At 37.9% G+C, this 23455-nt stretch overlaps 1 long non-coding RNA gene across 4 annotated transcripts in view; it reads right to left on the reverse strand.

Moving 5' to 3' along the window:
- Positions 1–835: 835 nt before the first annotated feature.
- LOC104690532 overlaps positions 836–23455 on the reverse strand; it is a 30113-nt gene continuing 7493 nt past the window's right edge. For all 4 annotated transcript variants that reach the window (XR_005601745.1, XR_002046069.3, XR_002046068.3 and 1 more), the window contains one exon: positions 836–3767. This is a non-coding gene — a long non-coding RNA (uncharacterized LOC104690532). The remainder of the gene's footprint in view (positions 3768–23455) is intronic.

Genomic DNA, 23455 nt, shown 5'->3' on the forward strand with positions numbered 1-23455 from the left:
GTTGTAGACCCATGATGTTCTGTTCTCTCTTAGAACTTGATTGGAGCTGAGTTTTCACCTTCGCCTGACAGGAAAAGATACTGTGATAAGAAAAAAATTTACTATTCTTTATATCTCCAGGCATTCTCAGATACTTGAACACACACAGTGGTCCACATGAAAACAAAGTAAGACAGAAAAAGGAAATCAAGTTTTTGCTTTGTCTTTGATTTCTATGGCACTGGGTCCCTAAAATAAGTCTCCTCACTGCTATTCTTAGAAGAGGAGAAAAAGTAGTAACCATGCCACAGAGTGTCCTGGTGTCCTTCTAATTAAAAGATATAGCAAGGGCCCCAAGGGGTTTGTTGGCTGGCCTAGCTGCTGGTCGTCCTAGAGGTGATCAACCCATATCCTTCTCCCTTTTTCAGCCAAGTCTGTTGTGGTCACAGAAAACAATGCTGAAGACACAAGTTCTAAAAATACAATTCTGTCACAAAGGCAGATGTTTCATCTGTTCCATTCAGCCACTGCTAGCTTGATACATTTTATTTATTCTCTATTAAAAGAATGGAACATACAAAAGGAGTAGCTTCCCAGATGATAGTTATGCCAGGCTCTGCTGAAGCCTCTTATTTTCCAAAAATACCTTACAGATGAGCAGATTCTGAGGTTTTTAGATTAATAAGACTTATCTATTAAAGGTCAATTTTATTGAATTCATGGCATTTTGATAATGTAAGTAGATAAAGGGAAGGAAGAGAATCCCTTTTGAAGTAAAAGTACCTTTAATAAACACTATAAGGTCTAGAGATATTGTACTTACTGAGCATGAAATAATCAAAATGACATATTGATATTTGGCATGTTACTGATTTAATGCAGTTTCTCTTTATTTATAAAGTTCTCAAATTTAATATGCAAAACTGATATATCTGTAAAATTTGTGGATAAGGAAGAGAAATGTTTATGATACAGAGTGCCTTCAAGAATGACTATAAACGTTTTACTCATACAGTCATAAGGATAGGATCACAATTTATACAGTAATTAGTACTAGTTTTAATTATATTCTAGATGCTTTTACACACACAGTATTAGTATCCTCCAGTTACACGGACTTGTAAAATAACTTTTTAAAACTATAAAATGAATATAAACCTTCTCATTTTTTGCTGTCCTTTACTATGCCCATAGGTGAAAGGGAATATGTATTTGTCATTATAATAATTTTCATTTCTTAGCCATGTGGATGCTCTTTATTGCAGACAGAGCTGGTCTGTTGCTGCATGCTGAAGAGCCTCCTGCCTAATCCATTTTCTCCTTGAGGATATTGTGGTGTCAGCTCTGCAACTGTTCAAAACTGGTGCTTGGCCTCAATGTGCCTCCTTTTTCTTCCTTGTCATCCTCGAACATGTTTCTGAGGAAAACTCAGTTACCAGCGATACAATTTTACTTGCACTGTGCTCCCAGATCTAATCCTGAAGTAGCTCATTTGCTTGTTTTGCCTGGAAGAAGCCGGTGGGGAGATAACAATGAGTTGTAAAAAGGCTATTTCCTGCTCTGGTGCTCTTGACTGTCTGACTCTGGTCTCTCGTGTCAGGCTGTACCCCTGCAGGCCCTAGTGCACCCCTTGCCAGGCAGGGCAGTGAAGATGTTCATGTTCCAGAGCTGTAGGAATATTTACCGTTGTATTTACTGAACAGGTTTTCTGGTAAAAGTTTTGCTGCATTTAGAAAAGATGAAAAGAGTAGGCAAGTTTAATTTAGATGCAAGGAGCATATATTACCTGTGGATGATTTCCTGTGCTGGTTTCTGATCATAAGGAAAAAAACCAATGAGGATGAATGCTTAGTTTTGAGAGAGCTGAAGACTCATTTTGCCTTCAATTCTGCACCATTTTCTAATGGGACTTTTTCATCTGTATTACAGAACCTTTATAATTGAAGACAATTTCTTAATGTTTAAAAGAAGTGGGAAATAATGTTCAGAGGGAAAAGCAAGTATGTCTTAAGGCTCTTCTCTGCTGGAGGTAGGAAAAGACAGAACCCGGATTTGGAAATGTCAAACAAAATGTCTGCATGCTGGGCTAAAAATTAAGGAGTATTATAAAATATTGTTGAAGATTTTAAAGAGTTGCCTGACTGTTCTGATACTGAACGTGCATGCATGCTTTGAAAGTAGGGATTCGTTACTTGTGAAATATTTTCTCTTTTTTTCTTAAAATCACTGCCTCTAATAGGTCTACAAGAGATACCTTCAGGAACTTCCATGTTGAAATTATGTAAGGGGAAATAATCATGCCAAGAAGTTTTCTATCTCTAAGTGTTAGTGTCCCAGCTGAAAGCATGGCCAGTCTCATTGTGGTCAGCCTTGTGGCCAGCCTTCTTTCTCTTTCTTCCCCCATTTCCTTTCTATTGTGGAAGAACACAATAGAAGCTCCACAAAGAGGAAAGTACTCGTAGTATTTAGGGTGGGCCAAACACTAATTCAAAGACCAAAGAGGACATTCATCCAAATAGTGAGATATAAAAATTACATCTTAACTAAAAATAACTATGCTTATCCTAGATGCACCATGTAGGTAGTCTATGCTAATTCATTTCCCAAGTTAACTTATTCATTATAAATAATCACAGATATTCTAAAAAATATTTGAAAAACTAATAATGTGGTAGGGTGCTGTTTATGATACCATTTCAACTTCTACCTTTCTTTCCCCTTTTTGTCCACTTTTCCTTTCCCTTTCTTATTACTTTCATCACAGATTGCACCCAGGCACCAAACAGTGGAAAATATTCTCCCAGAAGCAATTATGTAAGATGTGGGCTGAAAGCCTCCTTTTCTCAGCAGCTTTGCTAACTGTTTTCCAGATGCCTTTGCTCAGCCTAATCAAGGTGTTTGGGTAATGTGGAAACACTAAGTTTTCTAGAGGTAGATGACTGCAACAGCTGCCTAAAGATATTTTGCTAAACTGCTTAGTATTTTCAAGGTATTTAGTTAAAAGTTTTTGGGCATCTCTGTGCTGCACTGAAGAAAACACCAGGACAAAACCATATTAATCAACTCTAGAATTAATTTGCTGATTCCAAAGAATGCCTGAGCATTGAACACTTTGATTAAGGGAACGTCCAGAAACCTCTTTTAAGACATGCTTTAGATTTTGGTACTACAATGCCTTGCTCAGCCTTTACCCTTGTGTAAGTGTGTGTGTTAGCCTCTAATGAAGTGTGAAATCTCACTGACTGTGTAAGTCGTGAGGATTCCATTGCATGTAACAAAGGCTGGGCTCCTTGCTGCAGGAATATGTCAGTACAACAGCAGTGTAGGAAGAAGACACGGGTATGATTTTTCTACGGAGTCAGGGTAGCTGCAGGGAACTCTGAGCCATTTAGGTCATAAGTAGAACAATAGTATTTCTATAGGTAAAGAAGACCTTCATCTCTTTCCAGCTAATGACAGAATTATTTTGATGCAAAGGCAATGTTTATATGGGGAGATTATAATCACAATCATTCTTACCTATTTGTGTACATTGCTACAAGTTTTGTTCATTTGTTGGTAAACAGCTGAATGGTCCCGTTGTAGTTACCATTCTGGGAAAGAGCATGTGTGAGTTAGAACAAGCCTTGTAAAACTCAGCCCCTATTGCTGTAATCCAAACAGCAAAAATACTGGGTTTAGAAGTATTAGTGAGTCAATATTTCAATAATTTATTTTGTCTTTCTTTTTCTTCTCCCGGTAAAGAAGGTGTAGGTCTTTCTGGTTCTCTGTGAGCTCCAACAAGGATCCTAGGAAAAAAGAAAACCATGTAAATAAATACCTTTTTTAGAAGAAACCATAAGGGAGCCCATCAACATATCTTGCACCACCCCAATGGCCATCAGATCGGCTGCCATCAGGCACTGTTTTTCACTCCCTCAGACTTCAAAACAATTTCATCAATTTTTTCCTTTTGTTCTGATTTTGATGCCTTAGGTTTTAACTTTCGTATTTTTCAAATTCTGTACTGCTTAGTGTGTAGCTCTGAAAATTTCTTGTAGCCTGTTAATTTCTGCTCTCTCATGCTAGGCAGACATAACAAAGCCTCTCTGGGTCTGCTCTTCAAGGACACCAAGACTGTCCTAGGCCAAAAGAGTATAAACCAAAGAGCCGCTAAGGGTGGGTAAGCTGAGGGCAAAACTGAAGCTTTAATTGGAGAATTAACCTTGCTATGCAAATGAACCAAGCCTATAAAGGTGTGAAGAACTTGTGACCTGTTGTCCATCTTGGGGTCCATTTTGAGAATAGCTTCAGGCTCCCCAGGGTGTACCTTTGAAGGCCTTTCAAGTAAATACCTATTTTAATCCTTTACTCTGGTCTAGTCTCTGTTTCTAGGAGGCCTCTCAAGGCATCAGTTTAAAGATCACCCTAAACTTAATTTTTTTCCCTTTGCAAATCACTAAAAATTAAAAATAATTTTTAATATGACCTTGACTAATACAATAATATGCAACACAGTGCCAAGTTTTGGGACTGTTGCATTCAAATAAAAGCTGAAACATTCAGGAATTGAGCATTAATTAGGTTTAGATTGCTTAGTTGAAAAGGAAAAGGACTTCAGGAGAGCAGCTGGTTTTGGTCTAATATCTACATATTTTTCATAGTTTGCAGGAAATATTTCAATTTTTTTTTTTTGCTTTAAGACTTTTGTAGGTGGGCAGCTGTCAATTGGATGGAGCAAAAGGAGCTGTTGGGCTCGTGTGGTGTCAGAACTGAACTTACTCATCTGCTAAACCACTATGAGCTCATTATATAGCACAGGCCAAAGCAGTGTCAAAACTATGGTATAATTTCAGAACAAATGTGGAAGGAAGATGTGAAATACATAGAAAATGAACACTGAAGCTATTAAAATCAATGCTGAAAATTAACTGTCTTTTCATTAAAGACAGAGAATAAAATGTGCCAGAGATTTGAAAAAATGTACAGCTGGAATTGCACTAAAATGAAAACAGTTTCTTTAGAATCTGAGGTTTAATGCTTGGCAAGGTTTTGTAAATTAACTTGCAAAAGTCAAAACCTGTAGATTAAATTTAAAAAGCATTTGTTTGGTGGATCTAGATATATTGAGAGGGGTCAATAAACCTCTTTCTCATTGTGAGTGCATTATCAGGCAAACCTATATTGCCTCCTGCTGTGGTAGGAAAGCAGATAAGGCCTTTGCCATCTGTTCTGAAGGTACTGAGTTTAATTCTCCATGGGAGTTAGTACATGATGCTGGTAGGAGGGGAGGAATTCATTTGGGAAACTGTTTATCTTTCCTTTGGAGAAAAAACATTTTAAAAATAATATTATTTTAATCAGAAGAGATTGCAACTCTTGTCTCTGGTTTTTTGAGGTTTACAGTGAACTTAAAGTAAACAATTCTTGTAGGAAATAAATGACTGTAGGAGACAGGGATATTTATCAAAAGTGGACTTTTATTTTATGGTTTAGAAGCAATGTATAAATATCCTGTTTGTATTATATACATGTTCACAAATTTTGCATGCGTACTACTTTCTAGACCTTAACGTTGTCGTGATGATTAAACTCCATTCACACAAAAATAATAATATTCTGATGTCTGAAAGAGAAAGAGCAAATTGGTGATATACAGCAACTGGTCTTTTTTTTTTTATTTTCTTGTTTTACTTTTTCCCAAAGTAGCAAACAAATTTTCAACCTGTTGATCAGAAGATGAGTCTTTTACTTCTGGTATTTTTCTTCCAAATAACAAACAAATGCAGGACACTATACTCATCAAGTCTTTTCTTTCTTATCCTTCCCTACCAAAGACATTTTAAACAGATGATCATAGATGTCAGTCATTTAGAGCTACCACCCGCTGACTTCTTCAAGCTATGTGAGGGTTTACTTAAAGCTATGCCAAAGACCCTGCTCTCTTATTGTATGTCCACCTTTATCATTGTGTGCATGACATATCTTTATGAAATATATACATGTGATAAAGGTTTTACACACAGGGGCAAAGCCTTGGCACTGGCTGGACATTTCAGAGGCTCTTTTATAACTATGTTCTTTTACAGCCAAAGTTAACAAAGCCAGAAAGCCTCATTAATATAAAGTGAAGCTGAGGTTTGAACAACTGGTTCTGCACACTGTTCTGTCTCAGAGTTTCATGACTTTTGCTTCTGGGATTGATTATGGGGGAAGTGGTAATGGTATATGAGCTTATAAGTGATTCTGTATTGCATATTGATTTTCTCTGACTAGCCATGTTCGGAAGAGGGGCAGGAAAATGGTGTGGATGAGTTCTTGGAGTGTTGTGGTGAGCCGCATTGGAGGAACAGGAGATGCAGTTGCAAAGTTACACAGCTGTTTTGTTCAAGCTGGGAATACAGAGATCAAAGGAGCTCTGCACTATTAAATGGGCTCTCTGGAGAGAGGGAAAGAGACAGTGAGGATAGGGGGCTGCAAATAGGAATTATGACTCTGCTGTTCTTGCTGATGGGGCAGATATGAGATATGAATGTAGAACCCAGGGGATGTAACACAGAGCAATTGCAGTGTTTCCCAAGATTCTGGAGAATAGTAAGCCATATGGAATGATAGAAATAGGAGTTGGGCTGTTTTAAAATTCTTTTTTCTTGGAGATACTTCTAATTATGCTTTGATCCAAGGAGGCTGCCAGGTACCAGTGGCATAGCTCCTACAGGGACTAGAAACCAAAAGTCACCACTGCTGTTCCAGTTCTCAGTGGTAGGAGCTGTCTGCAGGTGTAGCTTTGCTTTTGGGTGCATTGACTGCACAATTGCACCCCGAGGGAAGTGCTTATGAGGTAGGGAAAGCAAAGTTATTTGGCATTGCTTTCTGGTGGCACTAGACAGCTTTTCTTTCAGGAAGCAGTGAGAAAACGTAGCTGAAGAGAGACCTAAAACGGGAGACTCAAAATCTCACATTGTCCATACATAGGTAGCAGTCTGCTTTCCTTATACTACATTTTTCATTAAGAAATTCTGTCTGTTTTCTAGGGTTCATGTACACAGAGTGGCTGAAAATCATTACTTTAACGAGACAATAAAAAGCTCTTGGAATTACTTTTTCAGGTGTGTTTTAAATAAAGTAACTTTTTATTATTATTTCTACTGGTTTTGATCATAAATAAGGTATAGTACTTTGGTGATTGTAATAGTATTCATGTACACAAATTTACACAAAGGTTTTGTTTCCACTAGAAGAAAAGGTCCAGATCCTTATAGTTAAAAGGCATAAATTGAAATAAAAGACCAATGACCTTATAGTCCAACAGCAGGATTTGTTCTTGTAATCAGAAATTACTTTGAATAGAAAGACCTTTCAAGCAAAGAAACCATGTTTTGGTTCCCATCTGGGTTTAAAGTAATGGAATTTATAATTCTGACTTATCTAAGTGCTTATAAAAATGCTGCCCTTGTGTTTTAAAAAATGCAACAAAGGGCCAAATACACCCAAAGTTTAGATATGTCCCTACGTTTCTTTGATTTCAAGGCAAATTGAGAGCCTAGAGGCTTATGAAAATTCATTTAAACACCTTGTTCAGCTCAAAAGCTGAAGCCCAAGTTTCAGACTTGTGACAGCTCTATATAGAATTAATGCAAACACTATGGATCTGAACTTCTGGACAGTTTCACATCTATAACATTAACTACTGGTCAATGTTAAATGTAGTTTATTTTGACATGACACAGATATTAGTGCTACTGGGACTTTTTTTTTCCCAGAAAATTTGCCTTTTACTTTTTTCCAGGGTAATTAAGTGATTCTTTTAGGTTAACGGGATAAACAAGGTGATAGAGTTACTTAAAAATATTTAACTAACTTTCAATTTTCAAAACATTTCCCATAATTAGGTTTTGAACCTGGATCACTTCTGTTATGTGCTCTGCCAGTCTGGAACTTCGTGAATTAAATAAATAGCAATAATTTAATTTGCAATATATTTCAATATAGTGTTACTGTAACATGAGATTGAAAAGCTGTAATGTAATTAGTGTAATTCCAAAAAAACCCAATTACTTAAATTAGATTGCCAAGCACCTGTACTTGCATTGCTTGTATTTGCTAAGGAAGGCAAAGAATAAGGTAGCAGAGGGAAGCAGTGGTGGTGTGTGTAGTGTACCTATGTGTGCAGACACACTCATAAATGGCTTTATTTATACATGGCTGATGAGTGTGGAAGCAGGATGTGCTGTAACTAAACAATGCTACAGCTGCCTGAAGGTGAGATGGACAGACCGACTGCGCGGTTTAGATGTGGAAGGACTTGAACCTTTTCATATTAAAATTTTCTTAGCAGTTACTTTAAATGAGAAAACACATAGTGATGGCAAGAACCTTTGCTGATCAATTTTAGGGCTGGGTTTTCTGAAATAGGTGTTATCAGTTATTATTCATATATCCAAACTCATAACTTGGATCCAATATGGAAAATATTTTCAGTTATAATGAAATTTTCTGAAACATCCAAACTGTTTTGACTGCACACGTAAGAAAGCTGGCTTGAGATGCTCAAGCAAGAGGTGGTTCTCCTGTATGCCTAAGTGATAGCATGCCTACTTGGGGTACATGAAAAGGGCCCCCATTCCTCTCTCAGCCTGGTAAGAGAAAGTTTTCCCATCTTCCAGGCAACTGCCTTAAGCCTGGGCCTGCCAGGCATTTTGAAATGCAGATCTCTTGGGAAGATATCAGGCTGATGGAAGGAATGATCCTATAGCTGTGTTATAGTATGAATAATACCTTATAAAAATGAAGCATCTTATCTCTTTCAGTTCTGTGTGTTTGGATTGACGTCAGACCATTTGTCCTTCTGTTCCCTAGCTCATCTTGTATGACCTTTTGAATAAGAGCACAAGAATATTGGTACTGCTCCAATTTTTCTGACGTTGACTCAAGTTATTGAGTCTCAGTCAGAAAATAAAAATAATCAGTTGAAATCCCCTCAGATTCTCTTCTGGGAGTCCTATGTGGAATTTAACAATATTTAACTGTAGATAGCATAAGGTTTTTTTACATATTCTGTAGTAACTAGTCCGCTGAAAAAGTTTAGTCTCCCTTAAAGATGGAGTATCTTATCCTTCTTTCAAGATAGAAAACAGCAGTGCACAGAATAAGCCTTTTCAATTACCTGCACTAGTAAACATTTTATTTTTGCTTTAGTCATTGCCAAATACACATACTTTCTTGATGTTCTCAATTTTCTTTACCAATTTTGCCTAGGTTATTAATTTTATGTAGTATATTTCTCTTTCTCTTGTTGTAAATGTACTTTTCAAATCACTGTGGAGTAGCTGTGTGCAGAGGAATGGAAACTGCCTGATAACCTGATGGTTGCAATATCCTACTGGGAGAGAGGGGCCTTTTTCCAAGTCAGTGTGACTGAGAATGTGAGCTGCGAGTAACCTTTGGCTCTCAGATACAGCCAGAGCCACTTCCGGACGCGCTGGTGAGCCTTCTCCCTGACTAACCTCTGCCCAAGTCCCAGCATGTAGAGCAGAAGGCCCAACAGAGGGGTTTTGGCTGGATAGCCACTGATATTTGAACTAGAAACTCATCTAGAAGCTAAACCCTCCTTCCTTCTCATGGTCATTTGCAAGACATTGCCTGACACGAATACTGGCGGAGCTGGGCCTTGGCCTCCCCAGATTCTCTCCCTCAGCCTGCCCTCCCCCTCAATCCATGTGCCCTTTTCATGCAAAGGCACCAATATGTTTATAGTTAACTTCTTCTGTGGTATTCTGTTTTATACAATGGGTCAGTGAGGAGTTTTGAATTTACTGGAAATAGTGCACACGTTGCAGCATGTCATTTGCTGGAAAGGATGGTCAGCACATTCAGGTCTTCACCCATGCTCAAACCAAAGAGAGGAAAAAATCTCAATCCATGTTTTCCTTGTGAGCTCTGGCTGCTGTTGATTACTGTGCAGATGAAATACATCCTGGTGTCTGCCTCTTTATCCAAATCACTTTATTGTTCTCCGTCTTATAAAACCAAGACAGGAGGTACCTGAAATAATAGCCGTATGAGTGCATGTCATACAATACCCAAAAAAAGTATTGGTAGTGTTTGCAGAGCTAACAGCAATTTTGATGGTCTTCTAGAAACAGGCATCAATAGTATATGATAAAGCTAGAAATAGGGTTTCATTTGATCAGGACAGTAAGTACTTTGAAACATGGAAGAGACATTAAATGAATGTACTTTTATTATACAGCTGGCTTTATAAAATGGCTTTGTAGTTTATTGGTTTGTGACATGTGGCCCACTTCTGGCACTTTCTTTAGATGTTCCAAGGATCTGTACTCCCTGATACTTATCAAGTATCCTCATGTATTAATGACAGTTTGTGTTGTTTTAGGGTAAAGCAGATTGAGGAGAGGACCACAACCAGGGCTTTTGACAGATTGTGTTAAATAGGAGGAACAAGTCCAGCAAAAGATAGTTGTTGGATATGAAATAAGAGTCATCAAAAGAAACCTGATACAGTAGGGTTTTAGAGATTCACAGTTAGAGACCTAAATAAACAAGAATGCAAAACTATCTGGCCTTATCAGTCATGGAACTGTATTATGGAAGTTGTCTCAGCATATACTTCTGCCAGGAAAAAAAATGAGCTCAGATCTACTATGTGTTATTGAGCTATTTTATTTTCATGTTTGATGTTAGGATTTATTGCAAGTTTGGAATTTTATTATTCTCTTTTCATGGCTTGACACAGTGAAGGGTTGAGGTGTTTGCACTGAAAAGTTCTGCTGTCTAGTTGCTAGGATACTGCTTTTTTTTCAAGTCTTTTATCATGTAAAATGGAATATAATGCTGTTTATTTTTTATTCTAACATGGATTTTGCATCAAAACACAACCATGAAAACTGGTGAAGGTTTGTTTAAATCCTGCCTTTTTGTTGTCTTGCTAAAGCTCTCTTAGCAGTTCAAACTCAGTACCTGAACACAAAGCAATTGCTACATTTTAGTTAAAAGTCAGTTGCTTGTTGCTATTTATATTTGGCAGACTACATTTTGATATCTAAAACATAATTTGATCTATTCTGTTCTTACATACTAGAATTTTCTATAACTCAAATGTGCACTGTGTATATCCCAGAGTTACATTTCAGAATTTATATAAACATTTGCTAAGTACTGATTGACTTCAGGCAGAGCTTATAATTTGTGTACATTTAAAATATATTAATAGTAAAGAAAATGGTTTAATTAATTTAAATGCGTAAGATTAATTGAAGTGGTAAATTAAATGTTTTTGTAATTGTCAAAGTATATATAAACAAGCATGACCATAATATAAAATCTCATGTTTAAAGATAAGTCAAGAGAGTAGAATCTGAAAATCACAGAACAGTTGGGGTAGGAAGTGCCCTTAAAGATCACCTTGTTCCAATCCTCCCTGCCATGGACAGGGACAGCTTCCACTAGACCAGTTGCTCAGAGTCCCATCCAACCTGGCCTTGGACACTTCCAGGGGTGGGTGGGGCATCCACAACTTCTCTGGGCAGCGTGTTCCAGTGCCTCACCACCTCCACTGTAAAAAATTCCATCCTTACAACCGATCTAAATATACTTTCTTTCAGTTTAAAACTCTTGCCCCTTGTGTTATCACTGCAGGCCCTGGTAAAAAGTCTCCATCTGTCATGAAAGCTCCATGAGCCTTTTCTTCTCCAGGCTAAGCAACTCCATGTCTCTCAGCTTTTCTTCACAGGAGAGGTGTGTGCTCCTGTCCTCTGATCATATTCATGGCCCTTTTCTGGAACTGCTAGTAACAAGGAAATTTTACTTTCTTCCAAACCCTCCACCCCATTTAATTCTGATTTATTCATCATCAAAATATATTCTCTGCTTTATGCATAATTAAATGTTTGAGCTGCTTCAGTATTGTATTTTATTTGAGTCTGTGTGAGTGCTTTCTAACTAGAATTATAGTTTAGTTACTTCAAAATTCTCCCAAGAACAGCCTGTGCACCAGAAATAAGTCCAGGAAAATGGCTGTTCTTTAGATGTTTTATTTCTACTTTGTATCATCAGAAGGATCTTTTAGTAAAACCAGCAGTGACGAAGATGATCATTCTTGCTCTAGGCCAAATCTTGGCTGCTCCCAATCTGCTACACCACATTAATGAACTCACCTCACATGCTGAATGTTTTTGAAAAGTCTGTATAAAGGGTTTCATTTAGCACTGGCTGAATGAATTACTAACTGCATATTTATGAATTTTCATCATATTCTCACTTAGAAAGCCCAGAGTACTTTGCTCTGTATCTTGGGCTTTAGTGACAATATATAGAAATATGTTACTAGATTGGAAACAGTCCACTGGAATAATGAAGATATGTAAAAATGCTGTGATAAGCATACTTATCTAACCAGCATAATTTATTTTATATAAGCAGTCAAATCCTGCATCTCTAACAGCTTGTTTTAACAACTTAATTAAGGTTGGATTTTCTAGCATTTGGATAGCTGTCCAAGTACAAGCACATAAGTCGTGACACCACTTTGTTCACTCTGTGGTCTATAAAGCATTTAGACCATGTTAGCAGGGAACCGTGTCTAAGCTTGTAAATCATGCTTGGATGTGCTTCATAGAGAGGTTGAGAGGGTCAGCTTCTGAATCTCTGAAGAATTTTGGGACAACAAAATCTTGTGTGATGCTTGGTCAGAGAGTGAGTGAACTAGTTCATGACTGCATCCGACTGTACTGGGGAGATCAGCCAGTAAGAGCAAGGCTGAAGTCAGCAGAGTACCCTGGTGCTGTACCCATTACTCTAAGATGATGTGTATCAACTCTATTGCTGAGTGCAATTTCTTGTTATAACAGGTAAACACAGATTTTTGGTGTAACTGATTCTCACAATGTGTCTGTACTGCTCAGTGCATCTGAAGTCCAGTGTTGCCTGGCATCAATAAGCCCTGTGATGTTCTTTTACACTGAGAGTTTCCTGTCTGCTTTGCTGGCAGTTTTTGGTTCTTAAACAGAGAGAAGGAAACAAAACACAACTGAGACTATGAAATGCTACCTTTTGTGTCAGAAATTATCCAGTATAGGATGGTGCTTTCTGGGGTAAAATCTTAAAAAAGGGTACTCTGGCAAAATTCATGAAACAGCACCCTAATATGCCCTAAGATTCAACCGATTATGGAACATTTTTTCACCATCAGCGCCACACGGCTTAGTTGTCTTGCTGTGCTACTCACTACTTGTTCTTCACCCTAGAAAAACTTAGAAATGGTTCTTGGAAGTGGAGTTCCAAGCACATATGATGGAAAAACCTCCAGGAGTGAGGAACAGAAGTTTCTACATCCTTTATGATCCATTGACTCCTGTTCCCAACATTAATGAGTTCAACTAGAGTTGAGGAACTCGTTCAACATTGCAGTCCCCAGAAGTTTACATTTCAATGAACATAAAATATGAACAAAGGAGACAAACAAAACGAACAGAGAAAGGAAGGATACGGCTTCAAACAAATGAAGCCAATATAAGTCAAAATATTACTAAAGAAAGAGAGGAAGAGTAAAGCCTTTAAATAAGCAGTATTAGCCACAAAGCCCCAAATGAATACGGGAAAAAAAGAACAAATAGCAATGATTCATAGAAGCTTACACCCTCTTCTGGTGGCTATAAACTACTGAACATGCTGAGGCTCTGAAGACCCTTCTATTCCTAGTTTTAACCCCAGCGCTGAATATAACATTCCTCATGCTCTGAGTGCACTAATAGATATTAGGGTCCTTGAGCAGCCTCACCTGGGACCCCCACCCACAAACCCTCTGCCTACAGGCCCTGGGGCTCCATTAAAGCTCAGACCTGAGCCTCCAGTCCCTTCTAGAGCTGTGCTGTGTCTATCCGTCTGTCTTTCTATCCCTGCTTCCCTGCTGGACCTTGGACTTGCATTGCAGGTAGTCTGTTGCTTAGCTCTATCCCTTCTGCTTTGTGCTGCAGCCTTAACTCAAGCCTTGTCTCCATCTGCTCCCTACTGGAGCACCTGGATGGGCCCTGCTTCCAGCGCCCTTTTGTGCCCATGGTGTTGTGCTGTGGGACTGTACCAGGACTGTGCTGGGATTGGCCTGGGCCCTTGGACTGGCCCCCTTGCTGACCAGTGCTGCCTTTGCTGCTGCCTGGCAGCACTAAGCACTGGAGGACTGGTGTGCTGAGACAGAAAGCATGAGGCGTGAGCATCTGAAATCTGTTTCTCTGCAGCTTCAAAACCAAGTGCCTTCCAGATCTAGAATTTCAGGGAGGAGGGATGATTTTTCAAAATAATCTCTTGCTGTGGGATGGCTGTTAGGGCTTGCAAAAGATCCAGCTCTCTTTGAATGGTGAGAATGACATCCATTTTAGGAGAGATTCAGAAACTTAATGGTTTTAAATTAGAATCCCTACAAAAAGTTGAATTTCCTTCAGAATGGAATGACCATTCTGTGTCCAGCTTGACAGAGCACTCAGAATAGAAATGACAGAGAGCAAGGTCTGTAGGGTCTCTGTATTGGTCAGGTAGGCCTGGGGAATATTAGTAGATTCATCAGCATCCTTCTAGAGAAGGCAAGCCTGTGACCTGGTGGGAATCAGAAGGCAGGAGCTGAAAATAATCTGCCAGAATTTCATTAAAATTGAAACATCTCTGGAAAACATATAAACCTTAATGGATAGGCAAATTAAGAATAGAATGTTCAACAAAAGAAGCAGTGTTGCTGTTTTCCACTCCAGTTGGATCCACTGGTAATTCTCCTTGCATACCATAAAGCAGTAGTTGGTATGGTTCCATGTGGTTATTTTTTTTGTTTGGAGTTTTTGGTTATTTTTAAATGTCTTTGCTCATAACTATTGATTTAGAAAACAAAAACCTCTTAATCATTCAAGAGTTAAGAAATAGAATTAAGACTGTTGAGGCCATTATAGTTCAATCCCTGTGTACATTATGACATAGTCTTTAATTACATGATCTCATCCTTTGTTTTCCCACAGGAATGCCTCATTCAGTGTGCAGGATGAACAGTGCTTGGAATGAATCAGCACAACACAGTGAAAGAGTCTGTTGTTTGCAAGACTCATCTCAGTTTTGTTGAGGAAGTTGGGATATGTGTTTCGAATGAGTTGGGATGTCAAGAAAAGAAAGGATGGTCTTGTAGCTGAGGAAACTGTATGTTGCCCTGGAGAATGAGTTTCTGTCACTGTCTTTGCCAAAAAGATCCTGTGAGGTACTGTTTTGGGAGAGAAAATGCAAAACACCTAATTTCCTGAGAAATCTGAGGGCATGGGTCCATATTTTGTACTACCAATATGAAACAAAGTGTTGAATCCAGTGATTAGTATTCATTCTTGGACTTTAGGGAAAATGTCGTGTGCAATCACATAAAAAGTTGTTTTTCAAGGGAGCTGTATAAATGTATCTTGTACTTTCAATACACCATATTCACAGTCATTATAGCTATTTGGTGTATTAATAACAGTTATCTGTATATGCATATCTAACATTTAGTCAGCTGCTAAATAGAAAACTAGAAAAAGTCACTAGGAGTAAGTGAGTCTTTGGTATATGTGGATATGAAATACTATTGCAAATTACCAAACATATTAATTACAGGTTTCCTAATTTATTATGACAATATGTTTTTATCTTTGACACTCAGATCTATATCTACAGTAGCTGCAAAGTCTCTGCAAAGGACTTGTTTTCTTCTACAAGTTTTGAAATAGTCTAGTTTCTTTCTATTGTAAGGTATTCTTTTAAAATCGCAACCAAAATGAAACTGGTGTACCAGCTTTCAAGCATTCAATTTGCATCTAGTCTGTTCTCCATGTATCTCACTGTGATTACCCTTTCCATTTCAATGCCTACTTTTAGACATCAATTTAGCCAATGTTACAATGACATGGTCAGAATTCATTTTTCTTCATTCTAGAACAAAGTAGAAGTAGTCCAGTTGGCCTCTGTTCCTGTGTAACAAGGTTTTACTTAGGAAGGGCCTAGTCAATGAAGAGTAGGATCCACACTGCACTTAAAAGTTGGACTGCAAGCTCCAGTCTGTTCAGATGAATTATTGCTAAAATTTGAATATGATTTATTTTCAAATCATAGTATCAGAAGATCAAAAAATTATTTTTTCCTCCTTATCTCTGACTTCTTCAAACTCTTTCCCTTTCAGCAATACAAACTGGACCTCTATGTCACAGCTCATAAGGGGATTTCTACCTTTCTAAGATATTGGTTTCTAGTCCTCATGCTTTGAAGTAACTGAACTGAAAATCACTTTATTGTTTTACAGTGGAAAAACAACCTGAGGTGCCCAAAATTTTATTCTTATTTTCTAAGTGATTGATCACTTAACAAATACTCCCATTTTCTCTTCACCTATTACATGACAAAATGTAATACACATGGCAATACATTAATAGTCTAAAAATATTTCCTTGCATGTGAGCATTTATCCAATTTGCCTTTACTCTGCGTTTTAGCAGTTTGTTTTAAGGATTTGAATGTTTAAATCCTTTCTTTTTATTTTTAGTAAGAATTTGGATTTTGGATTTGCAGCAACAGTAAAGGAAAGGTAACAAAAAGTGAGATCAATTTGATGGTTCTGCTGGATTCTAATATGTTTTAAAGTCGTAAAAGGTTATCTTGCTTTTAAAGTAGTTATGCATCATAGACTTATATCGGATGTTTTTACTTAAGTTTTTATCTACAGCAATCAACCTTAATTCAGGATAGTAAAGACTGAGCTTTATGAGAATATTCCAAGGCTGAGGAGGGTCTGGGTGTGGCTGTGATTGGGAGCATGGAAGTGTGTGTACTCAGCACAGAGGGAGAGAGGAATATCTCTGACACTGCAGCACAAGTAGCCTGAGCCACAGAGGAGTCAATCCAGCTGAGTAAGTGAGGCTTCCAGCCAGGGGTATTCTCAATAAAGCAAATCTCTGCTGTGTGCCACATTGTAGGATGTAAGATTAAATCAAACTTCTCCAAAGCAAGGATATCGGATTTAGAGAGTAGAGAATGACTTTGAGAAGGCCGTTTAAGTCATAGAGCTTATTCTGTTGAGTTCCAGCCTTATAGTACAAAAAAGCTTTGAATCTTCCAATAAACTTCTCAACCTTATGTTAGAATCAAATTACAGCCTGAAAAAAAAAAAGATTGTCTACCTCATCTCCAGCTTCTCTTATTAAGAGTAATAGCTATGGGCCATTTCCAAATAGTCAGAGCCATCTGTTTCCTTAAAACTTTCTTTGGATGAACTCTGAGAAGTGTTACTTTGATTTTTCCTATATCCTGTATCAACTATAGCAATCTGATGTAATTCAGGTGGAGGCCAGTATTTCTAAATCTGTCATGACAATGGGACTGTGTTGAAATAAATTAATTCAAAAATAATAATTAACCTTTTTGGCCCATTGTTACCCAGAGATGTACAAATGCAGATACTGTGACAGATCGGGTGACATCAGCTTTTCCTTAACACTAATATTAGTACTTAGCCTGGGGATATAGAAAGTACTGTACAGTTCATTGCCTTCTTTTTGAATGATCAAATCTCTTTGTATGAGAAGGGCTATAAATACTCTCTTTGTTTATTCTGTGGCCCAAGGGCAAATCTGTGATAGAGACAAGATTCTGAAGCCACAGAGTTATAGAAAACTCAGCATTCTACTGTGCCATTAATAGGAGCTTCTAAGTACTTTTAAGATGACCTAAAAATAAGTCACTGTAGCTCTACAGTTTTATGGACAAATTTATTAGAAACATGGTGGGAGGGGGGCAGAGAAGACAAAAAGGTATATGTAAACAAATCTTTAGAAGCAACCTTTTCTAAAGGGCGTGTGTTACGGAAATACACAGGTAAAACTTGCAATTAAGTAAATGCCCAATGTGAAATCCTCATCTAAATTAAATGCCCTAACTCAAAAATGTTGGTTGTGAGCCAGCCAGTGCTGAGAAGTCTCTGTAATCAAGGTGCTTTTCACTTGTAGAGAAGGAGAATTCCAGTCTAAATAGATTCCGAGACTACCACTGCAAAAAACCCACAAACTCTCATCTGTTCCATTTCACTTAGACTAAATGAGACTGCCCACAATCAATGACTGTAAGTAGCACTTGACTTTATCCATAGATAATGGCATAGCACCAGGTTCAAACCTGTAATGCAAATGAAAGATTGGGCTACTCAGGCCTCCCTGGTACACAGATTCCAGCACACTCTTAGACCAAGCAGACAGGTCATATGTTCTCTTTTAGCTCCCTTTGAAAAGTAGATGGGATTTCTTCCTTTATTATTCCTTCCGGGTGGTGGTGTCAGACTCTCTGTACCAGATTTAATGTCATTCTTGAGCAGTTTTTAGACTTTTTTTCCTTGTGTTGATATTTTTCTTATGTAGCTAATTTGTTTTCCGCTACTCCTATAGGAAGCTAACACATCCCTTCAAATGATTTTGAAGTGCTCTCTTAATAGCCTCCTGGAAGAGAGGCTCTCCGTTCCTTAGATAAAAAGAATGGTCAGGATTATATGCACCATTTCAAGTCATGTTCATATGTACTTGAGCTTGTAATAATGTCATCAATATTTCTTTTTTTTTAATTGAAAATATCTTGCCTCACAGATGTTTGGATTGTGTTTCCCTTTCATGGGTATAGGAGGTTGATAATAATTTTGTTTGACTATTTAATTAATACCATTCTTCAATCACTCTTTATGCCCGAGATTGCAGAAACAATTGTTGTTGTTGCACTTTATTTATGACCTTGCACTTCGTACAATTAATTTTCATCCAATTACTATTACTTTGGCTCCCAAGGTCATTCACTTCTAGTATGGTAGTACAATTCTCTTCTGCATGGATAATTCATATCAATAATGTATTATCAACAGATCTCAGTGGTAGATTTTCTCTTGTATGATAAGTTTATGAATGAAAGTATTAAAAAATACTTGCCATGTAGTGGCTTTCTGAGAATTCCAGTAGAAAATTGAAAAAGCTTTTTTGGGTCCAGTTTACTGTCTATGTAAAGAAGGTAGATTCACAGTTTATTTAGCATAACTGAACTGCTGCTTCTTGCAACATTTGAGAAACATTTGCAAAGGTTACATGGACCTTGTGTTTACATCTTTACGGTTGATATTTATTTGAAAAATAACTACAATAAAAAACTTTAAAAACTTAAAATCGCTGCGTAAGGAAGCAATGTAGGTTTTTGCTGTGCATTTACTTCAGTTGCATGTATGCAAGATAGTAGTGAATCTTTTAGTCTGACAGGTGGTAAAAGAAACTAGCAGCATAAAAGTTGACTTTCATGTGGAAAATGACAAGTCTGCATGTCTTCTTTCTTTGAGAAGAAAAAAATACAGTTCTCTACAACAATATAAAGCAATGCTGACACCTACAGAGAATGTATGTAAATATCAACTTACAATTTGCATTTTTTGTGAGGATTTCCAGAATTATTTGGTTAAAGAACAAATGACTTATAGGAAGCTTTTATAACGGTTCAGAAAAAAATAGATCTTTATTTTCCGCTTAGGTCAGTCTTTGTTAAATAAGATACATATATCTGAACATAGACCATATGCTTTAAAAAATACATAATTTACTTTTAGTCGTGTACACTTTTAATTGCATAAAAATATTTTTTAAAAAATTGATTTGTGCAGCGGTGAAGGACCCTGTAGCCTTGGAGCAAGCCATCAGCGTGGTGTACATTGCTGCACAGAATCAGGTTGGCTGCCCCTGACTGACTGTTTGCCCTCCCCTCCCTCAGTGTGACACAACAGGATTATATTGGTATTTACAGGGCTTGCAGCCTCTCTGCTCAGCCAAACAGGCCTACAAAAACTTCTGTGTAAAAGGTTGCCCATATGTGGGGCAAAGTTAAAGAAAAATTAGCCCAGCAGATTGAGGAGAGACTTTGTAGCAGAGAGACAGCTCTTTTACTGACTATTTGTTCACTAATGTACTATTATGGGTTATGCAAGCTGTGATATTCACCATACTGCTGCAGAAAGGTGAACTTCTTTCTTTCCTTTGAAGTATATAATAGATAGGTGTTTTAAATACATAAAAGAAGTATAACTAACAGTGAATTCTCCACACTAGTCATTTTCTCAGAGGCAATTTTTAGGCTTGACAGTATGTTGCTTAAAGTGGTGATTTAGCAAAGTGAGCAATGGATAGGTGGCACTAAACCATGTAAAAGAAACTTTGGATAAATGGGAGATGGCCGTTGCAGGCTTGTCTAACATTCATATTATCCATGCTCCCATTATGCAAACCTCTGGGAGAATTTCAAACATCTGTGAGAATTTCAGCTCTCAAAGAAAATTGTTTGAGTGAGTTCAAAGTAGGCTTTTAAATTGGAACTGCTGAAGATCTTTAACATTTACTTTTGGTTGTAAGCAGATGAAAACTTCTAGGAAGACTGACTAGAAGGCTTGAATTTGAGTTTAGTGGGTTTTAGAAAGCTACAAATCAGAAGGCAATACTATTCATCAAAGGCAAGCCATAATTATTTCGACGTAAAAGGCTGAATAAACCCCCCCTCTCATTCTAGGCCTCTACTGCTTCTTTGGAAATGAATATATCACAAGAGATTAATATGTGTCTTTGGAAACCAGGTATATTTCATAACCTGGAATCTTTTAATCTGATAGATAACAGTGTTTCCCCAGTCAGATTGTCAAAATCTTTCTACTGAAAAAGTGATATTATGTGTATTATAATTTCTATCAGATAATCACAATATTAAAGTTGTGGCATGTTTAATTCTAGCATTAGGTAGAATTGTTTGCATGTTTTATTTGTTAATTGTAGGGATTAAAACAGCAGACTCCCCCCTTTCATACTGTAGCTGTGGCCCTACCAGTGTGTGTACAGTATGTTTATGTACAGAAAACACTTTGCTATGTACCATTGTCTGTATATTCAAACACACATTCCGATGCACACATATGAACACCAACTTGATCTTAGCTGAGGGAACTGAACCAAGTTAAGAAATACCCTTTCCTCTTCCCTAATTGCATGTTTACATTTTCAGCTTTTAATTCATGTATGTGTTTAGAACAGGACCAATCATTGTTTTAAACTCTATTGTTCTGGTGGATCTGAGCATGATGACAACAGTAAAAAGCTTAGCTTGCAAATTTGCATGCTGTGAGACTAACTTCTCACCCATGTTTTCCTAGCACCAGCGGGCAAACAAATACCGTTTCCCTACTGATCGTCGCTATTTGCAAAGGCTTAGGCCTTACATGCAGATAATTAAGTAGAAGTGGAGCCGGCAATTTTCTTTCTTTCTTCCCTGGGGTGGTATGTAGAAGATGAGTGCTGTCTCTCCCCTCTCCCTCCACTGCCTTGAGAGTTTACAGCAGCTTTTTGTGAAGTTGCAACACAATCAGCGCATTGTTTCGAAGCAACCAAAGGCAACGCGTTATTATGTTTTTATAGTAGCTTTCAGTCACTTAACGGGGGAAACGGAAATCCCATGGGAGATGTTTTGCCCGCGACCTGGAAATAGCCGGTGCCTGGCGGGAGCCCGCCGGCGCTGGCGGCCCGGGGCGGGGGCAGGGCCGGCCGCTGCCCTCCCGCCCGCCCCGGCTCTCACTAGGGGTCGCAGGATGCCAAAAAATCACTGCTTGCTCGGAGGGCAGGGGTGCCACCACACGTCTGCACCTTGCCTCCAATGCCACCGCTTGCAAGCCGGGGCAATTCTTGGGAAAACACGCGCAAGTGTCGGGACGGTGTCGGGGCCGTGCGCGGCCCTCTCGCCGGGTGGTTCTGGGTGCTTGCTGAAACCGAGCTTTGCTCAGGATGGGAGGGTTGAGTCTGGGAAGACGACCTCATCTAATTATTATTAACTACATGTGGTGGGTAATCTGTAAAAAAGGCCTGTGGCTGGTACAGGTGAGACTATCTTCGTTCCAGACCTTAACCTGGACATTAGCAGGAGACTTAGGGAGTGTTTTCTACATAATGCTCATTAAGTGCTCACTGTTGAAAATTAATAATAAATTTTATTTATAAGTACCAGTCTCTTCTTTCACACAGAATCTGTGCTTGTGGTGTTTTATCACTTCTCTGGCTAACTACCTGACTAACTCAATTATGTGTACACTGTCTGAAGAAGTAATGTAGGCTAAGTCAACATAATTCCTTGTTAATGTTCTGATACTAAAATATAATCACGGATTGGGTTTCAGAAGAAGTCTTCCTCATCTAATTTGCTGCTGCTTTTTAAACCAAACCTCAGGCATGTTTCTATATCTTTATTTCCCAAACAAACAGATATTCTGTTCCTGTGGTAACACTGATGATGGAAGTTATGGAAAGAAATGTAACAGGTGATAACAACCAAAGATCCAAATTTACTCATGGAGACAATTGACAAACTGATCTGTTCATTAAAGTAAATGGAACTTGGACAGGAGTAGAGAACTTGTTACAAATACATCAAGCGACTGTATTAAAAATCAAAGGAAATATGCAAATATAAAAAACCATATTCAATAGTTTGACATTTGACACCAAAGAAATAATTACTTATAGAGATAAAAATGAACTGACAGTATCAATTTCTATAGAGATTTGAGTAACAAAGTGATGGGTTTCAGCATATTTGTGACAGGTTACATGAACAGAATACAGCGATAAGAAAACAGGTTTAAGAAGGAGGAAAAGTAGTAGTAGGAGAGTTTCTCACAAACTGAAGGCTGATTGAATCATTTAGAAGTCATGATCTCTTGCTTTAATGTAGGTTAGTCTTAAACCAGAAATATTTCTGACTGTTTTCACTGCTAGCATTTTGTGCAAAATTTATCTGCAATGTCTGTCCTGCAAACTGCTACTCATGTCACTCACTGAAAAGAGGATCCACACAGATACAAATCTGGCTATGGTAGATGGAGGTAGGTTGGGAATTAGGTGCAGTTTTTCTATGGTAAGTGCAATTCTTTAACAAATAAAATGCACATGCAAACACATACTTAAAAAATAAATCTTACCTGTTGTGCAGTTCTACATAATAATAAACAGGAATACAAATGTACACCTTGATTCTTATGATTCACACTTGAAGATTCTGAGTTCGTATATTCAATGTTTTAAACCCATACTCATAAAGTAAGGGCTTCAGTGACTAATCTGACAAGGGCATTCCTGCCAGCACGTGGGGAACGCAAACCTAGATGTCTGGAGAATGTATAGTAAATCTGACTCTTCAGAAAACCCTCAGTGCTTTTGCAGTGAGAATGGATTCTATTAAATGCAACACAGAACTGTGCATGTGTAAGTGGTGCCTGGGTCCTCTTTCACCCTTTTCTTGGAAAGATAAAAAAATTTATGTAAATGCTGGTGCCAGATTCTGGAATTAATTTTAGAAGTGCTTTGGTCTCAGACCTTAGTTTGGGTCCTTTATATTGAGTATTCATATATATGTGCCCTCAATTGACAATAGTTATCTC

Source organism: Corvus cornix, chromosome 4, assembly GCF_000738735.6.
Source record: "Corvus cornix cornix isolate S_Up_H32 chromosome 4, ASM73873v5, whole genome shotgun sequence".
In the NCBI taxonomy this organism is placed as follows: Eukaryota; Metazoa; Chordata; class Aves; order Passeriformes; family Corvidae; genus Corvus; species Corvus cornix.